The following is a 13,827-nucleotide window of genomic DNA, read 5'->3' as shown; positions in this document are numbered from 1 at the left end:
TCACAGATATCTATTTTGTCATTCAAATCTAGCTTGACAAGCACTAGTTAGTTACACTATTATATATTATGTCCAACTTTGCTTTTACATAATTCATTCTGTAAGTAACTTTGCACATAAGTGTGTCCGTTACATGGAGGTTATACATTTGTGAGACAGATTGCTTGTTAAACTGTACAGAATGGTGTTTGTGATATAATGACATCCTTTTGTGCACTAACCAGATTTTGTTTTCATTCTTTAATAGAAATAGGTCTTTTGTATATTTTTTTTCTCTGTGTATGGTCACAAATTCTTATATAACATGAGAGACATTCATTGTGTGTATTAGGGATAGTTTTGTATACAGAATGTATTTGGGACAAACGGCACCCCATAGTTTTTGCCCTGGAGGGGTGTTATGTAAATACTAAATATTAATGGTAGGGATGCACCAAATCCACTATTTGGGATTCTGCCCAATGCCTGGTGAAAGATTTGACAAAATACCGAACCAAATCCTAATTTGCATATGCAAATTAGAATCAGGGAAGGAAAAAGAGGAAAACAGATCATCTTTTGTGACGATTTCCCTACCCGTCCTTAATTTATATATGCAAATTAGGATTTGGGTTCGGCCAGGCACAAGGATTCGGCCGAGTCCTGCTGAAAATCCTGGTCAAATCCTGAACCGAATCCTGGATTCGCTGCATCCCTAATTAATGGCCTATTATGCCTTGTAAAAACGGTAAAGAAGATAAATATACCTTGTAATAAAATTTAAGTGAACTATTTTCTTGATTCTGTCTGGTACCTTCCATCAGGCTATTGCACATGTTGCCATGTTAGTCATGCAACGTCCAAGGGGGCTTGTATGTTCCGCTGCAGCAAGAGGTCAACCATCTTCTCCACTGTCATCTTATAGTGATGGGCAGTGTTTCATCCAGTAAGAGCCAAAGAGTTTGGATTTCTAGACTTGACTCCAAAACGGCACATTGAAGAGAATTTGGATGCAGATTTTTCTCCAAATTGGCTAGCAGTCAGGTGTCACTCGGGCAAAGGTTTTTTTCAACCACTCCCAATCCTTGGTTGCTATGTAATACTGACCCTGAACTGTTTATTTGTACAATTGTGTACTGAGGATTTCATGTCATTACACTGAGGCTGTTTTGGCAATTCTGCTACGTTTCCATGTAAATTGTTATTATATGGCACAATCACCTGTCACTGCTGAGGTCAGAGCAACAGTAGTTTATGGAATGACTAAATAACCAGCACAGTGTCCAGCAAAATAGAGGCAATGGATAGAACAGGGCATGGGCAAAAAGCTGCAGAGGCTGCATCCTAAGTCCAAAGCAGCTGGAAGGTGTGTGGGACCCCTGATTGGGGCAATCGTCTGGGACAGAACAGTCGTCCGTCACCCTTGGAGATGTATGTACAATTTCAGTATTTCCCTGTTAATAAGAGACTGGTTACACAGATCCTGATGGGAGCTGCTACTAGTTATGCAGAGCCCTTGCAGACAAATGGGAGTCTGCTCCTGTATGAATACACTATATATTATAATGACGAGTCCCCCGCAACTGCTTGAGGAGCTGAGGCTACCGAGGATTATTCAAGTAGGGAATGCATATCTTCTCTATGGACAGCTGAAATATCTCAAGTGGTTTCAAATCAAAGTATAAGAGCTCCCAGTAAGACGCCAATATTATCCTAGCCTCCATTGTGCTTCACTTGTGTGCAGTCTTTAATCCCACGGGGAACTAATCTGTAAATAAATCTCGGGGTGATGGGCAACTGTACATTCCCAGATGATGGACTCCAATCAGGGGTCCCACACACATTCCAGCTGCTTGTCATTTCTGATGCAACCTCTTTTAGCCTGCCCAAGCCCTGAGTTCAATCCATTGCCCCTTTTCCTGGGCACTTGTACTGGTTAGTTAGTCCCCACACAAACTACTTGTGGTCTTATCTCTGCTCCAGTTAAACAACAGTGACAGGCAATCAGTTGCACTATATTGGTGAGGGGTGGATAAGGAGAGTGGAACAAGACCTGTTTACTAGAAAAAAAATAGCCAAATCATCAAAATGGCTCCATTGTGTTTGCCATGAAATGCTCCGTAGTTAGGGTTGCCACCTGGCCGGTAAAAATGATGCTTGATGCCAATGTTATTTATAGGAAAAAACGAGAAAAAATAGGAAGGGCGGTATTTTTTTTTCCAGAAAAGGTGGCAACCCTATCCGTAGTATTTATCCTATGGGCCGAATGATGGGTTCAGGGTACAAATATCACATTAAGCAACTGAACTGCAGCCTTGTGCCTTTATATTGTCACAGAACCCCTCGAATATCTTTATAATTTACAGTAGGGTGTTACATTATCCCTATCAGTGATACTCGGATTTCCCAGTGCAACTCCACCTCTGCGTATTAATAGGCTTCATAGGGAAGTTGTTTGTCTAATACAGCAGGTATGGATATAAATTATTTATTTGCCCTCAGGAAATGCCCCACAGCATAAAGAGGAAAGTGTAAATCTTTATTGGTAATGTAGAGAGCACAAAGGCCAACACAGCCACTGGTCTAGTTACTAAAAACGTTCATATCAGTATATGTTATGAGAATCAATATTGCAGCGTATAGGAAAAAAGTGCACCCCCCCATCAGAATTGTGTGCGAATGTCCATTTAGTAGAATTGGGACCAGACAAGTGATACGAGGGAATCAGGGATGTATCAGTCTGTCTCTCCCAGGAAGGAAACTGTGCCGGGAGGGTGAGAGAGAGGCCCGACTATCCCAATGGGAACCCCCATACTGATCACCCCTAAAGTGCCTGTGAATTAGTCGGCCTTACAATAACAGCACAGACTACACAGTTACTACAACTGCTAACGATTTATAAAGCTCAATCTAATTCTGCACCTTTGCACAAATTGGGTTCTTATCTAAGTATATCCCAGAAGTCTCTGAGCAAATTTATTTTCTTGCAGTATATTTCTTGCTAGCTGGGGGTACCAATTTAGAAGTGACACAATTGCAGACCCCACAAGCAGAGAACCCGTGCTCAGCTGGAGACTTTCTTGCAGCTGCAGAACAGAAACTATCAGGGTCACACTCATTGAACATTTGGGTACGGCAGCAGTGGGTCACAGGATACAACAAGTTTAGCTCTGTTCATTAAGCTTTGCACGGTTAAAGTAGACCCTACAGTTAGGGGACCAGGAGTTCAAATTTAGAATCTATTAAATCACTATACATGGAGATGTGCCGGGGGTTACACTGGACGCAGAGATTGGAGGAACCAGCAGGAGATTACAGAATATAGCAGATCTCTGTACATCGGACTGCACCAGGGTTCAATAATACAGTTGCAGAATATTCCAAAATGTACTCAGAATTCTAGATGGCAGGCAAAACTGATATCCATCCACTGGCAATTCCTCTACATTAGGCAGCAGTCTGCTCAGTTCTGTTTTCACCTGGATTGAATTAGATGCTTTTTTTGACACTTCACGGTGCTTTGTGTGTGCAAACTCCAAATGTTCTCCTATAACCCCTTCCCCCAACAAGCGCCTTGCTTTACTTCACCCTGCAAGGTGCCCCCCCCACCTTCTGTGGTACCGAGGTCAAAAATGTTACTGGCGTATGTGGTGGAGGGCTGATAATATGTCAGTGTTGGCCACTCCCCTTTTAAACCACACCTACAGTAAACCACACCCATGTTACCACAAGAACGTTTAAGATCATATCCACATTAACGTTGGTAGCACCAAAAATCCAAATGGTTGGTGCTCACTGCGCTGGAGAGGCATTATGGTGTAATGCAAGACAGTTCCTATCCTCTGAAAGGACCGTCTCTGTAGTGGAAAAAAAATGATAATTTGGTAGTGAGCTGGTTTCTAAGGAAATGACCTAGTAACCTCTAGTGGTGTTTGATGAAGTACAAGGAAAAGATAGAAATGAGTCCAATCTCTAAAGATAAAGCTAAACACTGTCCAATAAAAAAAACCCTCAAGGTAAGTCTGGATCCTAACAAGGGATAGAATCCAGTTTTCTAAGAGAAAGAAACCCCACCAAATAGTTAATACTGTATCTATACCAAGTTAACTAAAACCTTAAATTGCAAAACTCAGGTAATTAATATTGATAATAATAATTAATAAAGAGGTGCTGTCTAATAACTTAAGTAAAGTGCTAGTGCAAATAAATAGTGTGAAATCAATCAGCCACAAAGACTGATGATAAAAAATAATTGATTACTGCTAAATCAAAAGGGTATATTAACCCACCAATAGATTCCAATACCACCCCTTAATCAATAAATTCATTCATTAATTAATTAGTAAGGGGCAATTATTCAAATAGAATTAGCAAATTAATATTGCAATTAAGTTCCACCAGTAAAGTGCAGTGCAATAAATAGGCTAAAAAATTAGACTTGGTTAATTAATTAACTAGTTAAAAAGGAGTAATTAAAAATTGACCAAAAATTCCATATGGGTTAAAAAGTCATCCGTTCACAATCCATAGATAGAGTTCATAGAAAATTGAAAATATAGAGGGTGGAGTTGTCCCAAAATCTAACTGCCTATTTTTGTTTTTAAGGCCTGGGACACCACAAAGTAAAGGCAGGACAGGGTAACCGGAGCTGTGGCCTTGTAACTTAACTTGCCCTATCAATTAAAAGAGGCTAAATAGCCCTAAAAAGCCACAAACCCACGGCCCCTTAGAACAGAAGGAAGATGGAAGAGGTGGTAAGACAAGAGGATTAGACCAGAATTCCAGCTCACATCAAATATATTGTAACCATTTTTTTTTCCTTAAGGGAAATATTTCTTCCGAATATTATCTTAGGAGACCAATTTTCAAAAGAACGCACAGAACATTCCTTCTCTGGGAACTGCCATATTGTTTCCCTTAGACACAGTACACATTGGGGTTCCCTATACACATGACTCATTATGTACCTTCCTGAGGATGAGGGGGAATCTGACAGAGAAACCAGCATGCCCCGGCAATATCTACATCCAAGGGCTATGGTAAGCAATGTCTCGCAGGCTAATTGCCAACTCTTTAAGGGCTACCATCCTTACTCACGGTAAAGGCTTAGGGACAGTCCATTTACTGGAAAATAAAAAGCTTAAATAACAGCGTTCTAACCCTGCCTGCATATCTGGGCAGGCTCACTTACGGTCAGTTCTCTCAGTGCACACGGGGAGGGGGAGAGGGGCTGTGCCCCCCCCCCCTCTAGCAACTGTGTAGCCTCAAGCAACTGATTAGTCCAACCTATTATGTTAATGACTGAAAGGGAAACTGCTCAGCTTGCTAGATAGGCTAATGTGAGCCTTTTACAGTATGCACTGCTTTTAGCACTTAAAGGGGAAGTAAACCCCTTATTAAAAAACCCTACTCCCCTACCCTACATAGGCTCATCTACATCCCCCCCAACCTAGCTGCTACCCTGGGCAAATGCCCCTAAGTTTTCTTCTTCTTCGGTCTTCATTGGGTCTTCTTCTGGCACTTCGGCAATTTCCGTGACTTTCGGCACATGCACAGCTGACAAAAAACCCGAAGACTGCTCCAACTGCGCATGCGCCGATACGGAACTTGCTTCCCGATGAATACCGAAGAGAAGAAGATGGCTGCCATGAACTCCGATGCTGTGAATCTGCACTAAGGGGTAAGTAAAAAGTTAGGGGCATTTGCCCTGGGGTAGCAGCTAGGCTGGGGGGGACGAGGGACGGGGGTCTATGTAGGGTAGGGTCGGCCCCAGGGATGCATGTGCCTCTGAGGAGTTCGTAGCCTGGTCTTGGTTATGGAGCACTTCGATTTCCAGAACTGCAACTTGGAGATCCTGTACAGCAAACCCAAAGCTACAGAACTCAGATAGAGCAGAACCGGGAACCTCCTCTTTACTATACAGACGTTGATGTTATATGGTTGGAGAGCTGAGGTAAAGATGCCCCACTTACCATCCCCGGTGCTGCGTTCCTGAAGCATCGAACAGTAACCCAGCCAATTTCAGACATTCCCAGGGTCCCCATATCCCACCCCACTTTGCCAGAATGAGCACCCCATCACAGGAGGGTGTACCCCAAGGACAATACCCCATGGGGTACATGCCCCAGATGAGACCTGGCCTCCCAGATGGTAGGATTATCCCTCCGGAAACTTTCTCTTTCCCATTTAAATTTGAGCAGCCATCCTCCAAGGCCCCGACACTTTGCACTGCCTATGGACCCTCGCATGGTGAGACCACCAGACTCAGTGTACAATGGGAGGATATGTTTGGCTCCATGATGGACAGTCTGGAGATGGTAGCCATGCAGAGACTTTCATCCCTTGCTGGTCCTCCAAGCTCTGCTTACCCCTCACCTCTAGGGCCCACACCCTATCCACCTCCTGGGGCACCTGGAACAACAAATGGGGGAAGACATTTACCAACCCCTTGCCTTGGATAGAACGCATATAGCTGTTCCAGGAGAGAAAGGTAGGTATTACTTGTGCCTGGCCCATTCTCTATTCATATCTACTTTCAATTAGAGCAATAGAGCTAGATCAACTTGCAGCCAATCAGAGCCCGGAGATTAGAATTCTGGCAAATATAACCTATTAGAGTTGCTAATCATTATATTTGTGTTTTATTTGCAGCTTTGTCACCAGGGGAATCCCAAACTCAAGGCTCCTCCCATGCAAACCCTTCCGCTGAGAGCTGTGAAGATATGGAATTCTCTCCCTGAATCAGTTGTACAGGCTGATACATTAGATAGCTTTTAAGAAGGGGTTGGATGGCTTTTTAGCAAGTAAGGGAATACACAGTTATGGAAAATAGCTCATAGTCCAAGTTGATCCAGGGACTAGTCTAATTGCCATTTTGGAGTCAGGAAGGAATTTTTCCCCCTCTAAGGCAAATTGGAGAGGCTTCAGATGGGTTTTTTTTGCCTTCCTCTGGATCAACTGGCAGATAGGTAGTTAATAAAAAAATAAAAAAAAAGGTTGAACTCGATGGGCATGTGTCTTTTTTCAACCTTACTTACTATGTTACTATGATGAATGGGGATGTCTGTGGGGATGGGGATTCTCCTGTGCCCCAAGCCCCCTCCAAGCCAAGGAAATCCAGCCAGTGGCACCTTCAGAGATCACGAAAAGCCATGAGGTCTCACAGATGGCACCCAGGATGTTCCTACTGCAGCCAGCCTGGCACCCCACCAGGGCCTAAATAATGCTATGAACGACAGTGAGTGAATATTTCAAAAGCTATGCAAAAATAAATAATGACAACCAATTGAAAAGTTGGCTTAGAATTAGGTATTCTATAACATACTTAAAGGTGACCCACCCTTTTGCAGGGACACTGTATCCTTAGACATTGTTAGTATCTATAATAATCTGCTTGTCTGTTGTGAGCTCTGAGATGTAGGCATTTTTACCACAAACTAGAGGGCGCCTCTACTCCATTATAATGCTGGTGTTTTTTACCAAATCTGGATCATACAAACCCTTGATCTTTTCATTTCCCAGGGTATTTGGGCCCCTTCTGAACAATAAATAGGGGAGGGGCTTATAGTATTAATATTGGGCTCCGCTGAAACTGAATGTTTTCTTTTGTAATCCCTCTCTTTATCCTTTGTGGTTACCTAATGGAAATACAGGTATGGGACCTGTTATCCAGAATGCTCGGGACCTGGGGTTTTATTGGATAACGGATCTTTATTATATCTCTATTGCAGGTATAGCAGAGATATCCAGTGTGCAGCCCTGTAGCTGTGTGCCTGGGGATGCTGGGAGTGGTAGTCAAACAACAGTTGGAGAGACGCTGCCTGGAAAATATCCCCTATCAGATCCACTAAATCAGATATTTAGTGTAGGTGAAGCTTTAAGGGTAACTTCGCTATATATGATTTGTTTTGTCAGTGATGGGTATAGGGGCACGGTGTTTTGCCTGTGGTATATTTCGAGGGCACTGTGTGGGTGCTAGGATTAATTTTGTTTGTTTTTTCCATCCTGGGCTTTCTTACCCATGTCAAGCTTTAGGATGGGGCCTTTCACCTTAATAGATAACATGAGCTTGTCCTGTGACTTTCGTGGTACAATCATGCTTGATGCCCAGAGCTCTGGGGGTGGCACAGAAAGAAGAAAGAGGTGAACATCACCCCTTCTATTATATTGCATAGAAACCCTGAAAAGATATTGACCCTGTGTCTATCAGCCCCATCACTTAATTATTAACCAATGAAATTGCATATCATTACCCATTCTAACAAACCCCCTGCACAAATATTGACCCCGTGTATTTCAGCCCCATGATGTTCATATTAACCAATGAATTCCCAGAGCAGTACCTATTCTAAAAAAACCTGCATAGATATAAAACCATACAGATCTTTAAGACTCTATCAATACCACTGCTGAGTTATATCCCACCCTGCACCTGCACATTTCAGCAGCCCCTCCGCAGTATTAAATCACACTATTGGTCCGTTACCTTGATCAGAATGAGGCACAGGAGCACCTTCCCTCCCTCAATATTTGCCATAGAGATTCAAGAAAAACACAGAGACATATTTATGGGGAAACCAGTTCGTGGGAACAGGATTTATTCAAATTAAAAGTCAATTGGGTTAGGGCATCCTTAACAGCTGATGATCCAGAAGAAGGCAAAAACCATAGAGTGCTTCGGCAATCTGCACTAAAGGGAAAAATTCCTTCCTGACTCCAAATGGCAATCGGTATTGCTCCCTGGATCATGGCTTTATATGTATGTTTGAGAGGGAGGGTGCATGTATGTGCATGTGTGAGTGCTTATGTGAGTACTAATGTGGGTGCATGATAAGCGGGTAGGGGTGGGTGCAAGGGTAAGGGGGGGTGAGAGTGAGGGCAAGGGGTGGGGGTAAGAAGAGGGTGGGTGAAAGCAAGGGTAAGGGGTGGGGGGTGAGAAGAGGGAGTTCAAGCGAGGGTGGGGGGTGAGAAGAGGGAGTTCAAGCGAGGGTAAGGGGTGGGGGTAAGAGGAGGGGGGTGAAAGTGAGGGTAAGGGGTGGGGGGGTGAGAGGATCGGGTTAAAGCAAGGGTAAGGGGTGGGGGTGAGAGGAGGGTGTGTTAAAGTGAGGGTAAGGGTTGGGGGTGAGAGTAGGGGGTGAAAGCAAGGGTAAGGTGAGAGGGTGAGAGGAGACGGGTTAAAGTAAGAGTAAGGGGTGGGGGTGAGAGGAGGTGGTGAAAGTGAGGGTAAGGGGAGGAGGGGGTGAGAGGAGGGTGGGTTAAAGTGAGGGTAAGGGTTGGGGGTGAGAGTAGGGGGTATAAGCAAGGGTAAGGTGAGGGGGTGAGAGGAGACGGGTTAAAGTAAGAGTAAGGGGTGGGGGTGAGAGGAGGGGGGGAGAAAGTGAGGGTAAGGGGTGGAGGGGTGAAAGCCAGGGCAAGGGGTGGAGGGTGAGAGGAGGGGTGAAAGCGAGGGAAAGGGGGTAAAAGTAGGGGAGTGAAAGCGAGGGTAAGGGGTAGTGGTTTAGAGGAGGGGTGAAAGAGAGGGTATTTGGAGGGGGTGAGAGGGGGTGAAAGCGAGGGTAAGGGGTGGGGGTGAAAGAGAGAGTATGGGGAGGGGGTGAAAGCAAAGGGGGGGTAAGAATCGGGCGGTTGAAAGCGAGGGAAAGGGGTGGAGGGGTGAGAGGAGTAGGTGAGAGTGAGGGTAAGTGGTGGGGGACGTGAGAGGAGGGAGATGAGAGCCAGGCTAAGGGGGGGTGAGAGAGCAAGCGAAAGAGGTACAGGTTTGAGAGAAGGTGTGAGAGCGAGGGTAAGGAGTGGGGAGGTCAGGGGAGGATGGTGAAAGCAAAGGTAAGGGGTGAGTTGGTGTAAAAAGGTGGGAACAAGGATAAGAGGTGGGGGGTAAGAGGAGGGCTGAGAGCAAGTATAAGGGGTGAGAGGAGAGTGGTGAAAGTTAGGGGTAGGTGGGTGAGAGGAGGGGTAAGAGCAAGGGTAAGCTGTGGGGTGGCAGTGAGGGAGGATGCATGGGTAAGGGGGGTTTAGAAGAAGGGCAACAATACATGCTAACAATTTTAATCCATGAAACCATGTTACAAAATCAATGTCCACTATCTCCTCTACCTCCGTGTCTTCTATCTCATCCACTACATCCACCTCCATGTCCTCCACCTCATCCACTACGTCACATCCATGTCCTCTACCTCATCCACTACATCCACCTCCATGTCCTCCACCTCATCCACTACATCCACCTCCATGTCCTCCACCTCATCCACTACGTCTACATCCATGTCCTCTACCCTGTCCACCTTATGGAGGGCCATCTCAACTCCCCACTCTCTACACTCCACTCCCTACTCCCCACTCACCTACTCTCTACACTACACTATCTACTCTCCACAAACCACTCCCCCACTCTCCTCGCCCCCTTCTCTCCCACTATTCCTACTTACCAGCACAGCCTGTACAGATGGAATATATACAAGCAAGGTTGGCTCTCCTAGAAAGAGAAAGGAAGAAGGTGGAATTACTTCTACTGTAACTTTTAGTCATTTTTTATTATTGAAGGTTTTTGATTTATTTAGCATTTTATTCAGCAGCTCAATTTGCATCTTAAGCAATCTGGTAACTAGGGTCCAAATTACCCTAGCAACCTGCCTTTATTTGAATAAGAGACTGGAATATGAATAGGAGAGGGCCTGAATAGAAGGATCAGTAATAAAAAGTAACAATAACAATAAATTAGTAACCTTACAGAGCATTGGTTTTTTAGAAGGGAGTCAGCGACCCCCATTTGAAAGCTGCAAAGAGGGGGAAGAAAAAGCCAAATAATTCTAAAACTATAAAAAATAAATATTGAAAACCAATTGAAAAGTTGCTTAGAATTCACCATTCTATGACATAATAAAAGTTACTTTAACGGTGAACCACCCCTTTTATAAAGCACCAACAGATTGATACAGGTTTAGATACAAAGTTACCAAAAACTGATACAAGATGCATATCTCTATTGATGGACAGATGTTGCTGATAATCTGTATGTCTGCACTTGGTACCTGCACATTGTAAATAAAGTCCCCTGATGACAATATTAATAACATTGTCCCCTTTAATATCTCATAAAAAGTCCCCCATGATATACCCCCAACTTACTCCAATAAATTCCTGTCTGGGTCACTGAAAAATCTCTTACAAAATCTTTCTCTAAACTTGTAGCTACTCTCTGTCTCTCCAACAGTCAACTGTCCCAACTGTCACTGCTGTCTGCTCCTCAGGGAGTGAAATGCTGGGGTTGCCAACAGTAACAGTCCCGCCCACTAGGAGCCCCAAATATATCAGAACAGTGTATTGAAACTTAATACATTTAGATAAGTGTGTTCAATTAATGGAATAAAGAGAATCTACAACATACTTTTGGAACTTTTATCCCCCCGCACACACACCCAAATGTAAAACTGTCTACTTTTCCCCGGCATTCATACTATCTCTGGCTCCCATTAGGGTTGCCACCTTTTCTGGAAAAAATTACGAGCCTTCCTACATATTTATCTTTTTTCCCTATTAACAACATTGAGATCGATCATCATTTTTACTGGCCAGGTGGCAACCCTAGCTCCCATCAAGCTGAAACATGAGGCTGCCAACCTCTGTATTGTGTGATATACATGCCAACTCATATCTCTATCCATGGGCAGATGTAGTCTGTATGTCTGTGCTTGGTACCTACACTTTGTAAGTATCCCCTGATAACATTAATAAAATTGTCCCCTAATATCCCATAGAAAAGCCCCCCCATGATATACCCCCAACTTACTCCAATAAATAGTTGCCTGGGTCACTGAAAAATCTCCTGCAAACTCTCTCTCTCTAAATCACTAGCTCCTCTGTCTCTCCAAATCTCCCAACTGTCACTGCTGTCTGATCCTCAGGGAGTGAAATGCTGGGGTTACTAATAGTAACAGTCCCGCCCACTAGGAGCCCCAAGCATATTATTGGTTAAGAACTCAGAGGGACAGTTAAAAAAAGCAGTGGATGGAAACCTAATAAATTTAGATAGCTTTGTTCAATTAATGGAATGTTAATAACTTTGTCCCCTTTAATATCCAATAGAAAAGCCCCCCATGATATACCCCTAACTTACTCCAATAAATTCCTGCCTGGGTCAGCTGAAAATTCTCTCTCTCTAAACTTGTAGCTACTCTCTGTCTCTCCAACAGTCAACTGTCCCAACTGTCACTGCTGTCTGTTACTCAGGGAGTGAAATGCTGGGGTTGCCAACAGTAACAGTCCCACTCACTAGGAGCCCCAAATATATCAGAACGCAGTTAAAAGAAGCAGTGTATTGAAACTTAATACATTTAGATAAGTGTGTTCAATTAATGGAATAAAGAGAATCTGCAACATACTTTTGGAACTTTTATCCCCCCCCCCCCACACACACACAAATATGAAACTGTCTACTTCTCCCCGGCATTCATTCTATCTCTGGCTCCCACAAGCTGAAGCATGTAGCTGCCAACCTCTGTATTGTGTGTTATTCATGCCAACTCATATCTCTATCCATGGGCAGATGTTGCAGTTAGTCTGTATGTCTGTGCTTGGTACCTACACTTTGTAAATAAAGTCCCCTGATAACATTAATAACATTGTCCCCTTTAATATCTCATAGAAAAGCTCCCCCATGATATACCCCCAACTTACTCCAATAAATAGCTGCCTGGGTCACTGAAAAATCTCCTGCAAACTCTCTCTCTCTAAATCACTAGCTGCTCTGTCTCTCCAAATCTCCAAACTGTCACTGATGTCTGATCCTCAGGAAGTGAAATGCTGAGGTTGCTAATAGTAACAGTCCCGCCCACTAGGAGCCCCAAGCAGATTATTGGTTAAGAACTCAGAGGGACAGTTAAAACAAGCAGTGGATGGAAACCTATTAATTTAGATAGCTGTGTTAATGGAATATTAATAAGATTGCCCCACATGATATACCCTTAACTTACTCCAATAAATGGCTGCCTGGGTCACTGAAAAATCTCCTGAAAACTAAATCACTAGCTGATCTGTCTCTCCCAATCTCCCAACTCTCACTGCTCACAGTGAAAAGCTGGGGTTGCCAACAGTAACAGTCCCGCCCACTAGGAGCCCCAATCAGAAGCACAGTTAAAAGCATCAATGGCAGAAAACCTTTTGAAATGCATGAACTAAATACAGAGAATGGGAAATATAAAAGTGGTATAGGTATAAACTGATTGGTTTACCCAGGTTGAGGTTAGAAGTCTAGAACAGGGGGTTGCAGATCATCTTCTGGATGGAATTGAGCCTTCAACCCCAGTTCTGCAGGGCAGCAGTGCTCCTCATATACACTGTATTCATTTCTGATTCATGATGTCAGGGGACAGGGTTAAGCTCACAAGCAAGATATACCCCAGCTAGATGAGCTACATACTGGTATAGAAGCAGCTATTTTCTAGGTTTGCTCATAGCCGATACTTAGACATATCAGCATACCTCCCAACATTTTGAAATAAAAAGAGGGACAAAAAAGTTGGCGCATGTAACATGGCAAAATTGTGTTTGACCACGCCTGTTTTTGTGGCCACGCCCCTAATTACCATGTTCATTTTACAAAATTTGCCAGGTTACGAAAGTTTTCAATTTTTACAGTTATTATAGTTTTGCTAATGAAGGTGAATTGCCCTTTAAGCTGTGAGTCTAACTTTTCCCAAGGCACCTGTTATCTTATATTACAATTGCTTATTTGCTTATCTAGAAATTGTTACAAAAGTATCTTATCTTCTGCTGTGGTTGTTCTGGGCTCTCTGCCAAAAGCCGATTAAGGTAGAATCTTTGTTTATTTTTCTGGCTGTTCAGTGCAGAGAA

This window comes from Xenopus laevis, chromosome 1S (assembly GCF_017654675.1).
Source record: "Xenopus laevis strain J_2021 chromosome 1S, Xenopus_laevis_v10.1, whole genome shotgun sequence".
Taxonomy (NCBI): Eukaryota; Metazoa; Chordata; class Amphibia; order Anura; family Pipidae; genus Xenopus; species Xenopus laevis.
This window is presented reverse-complemented; position numbering follows the sequence as displayed.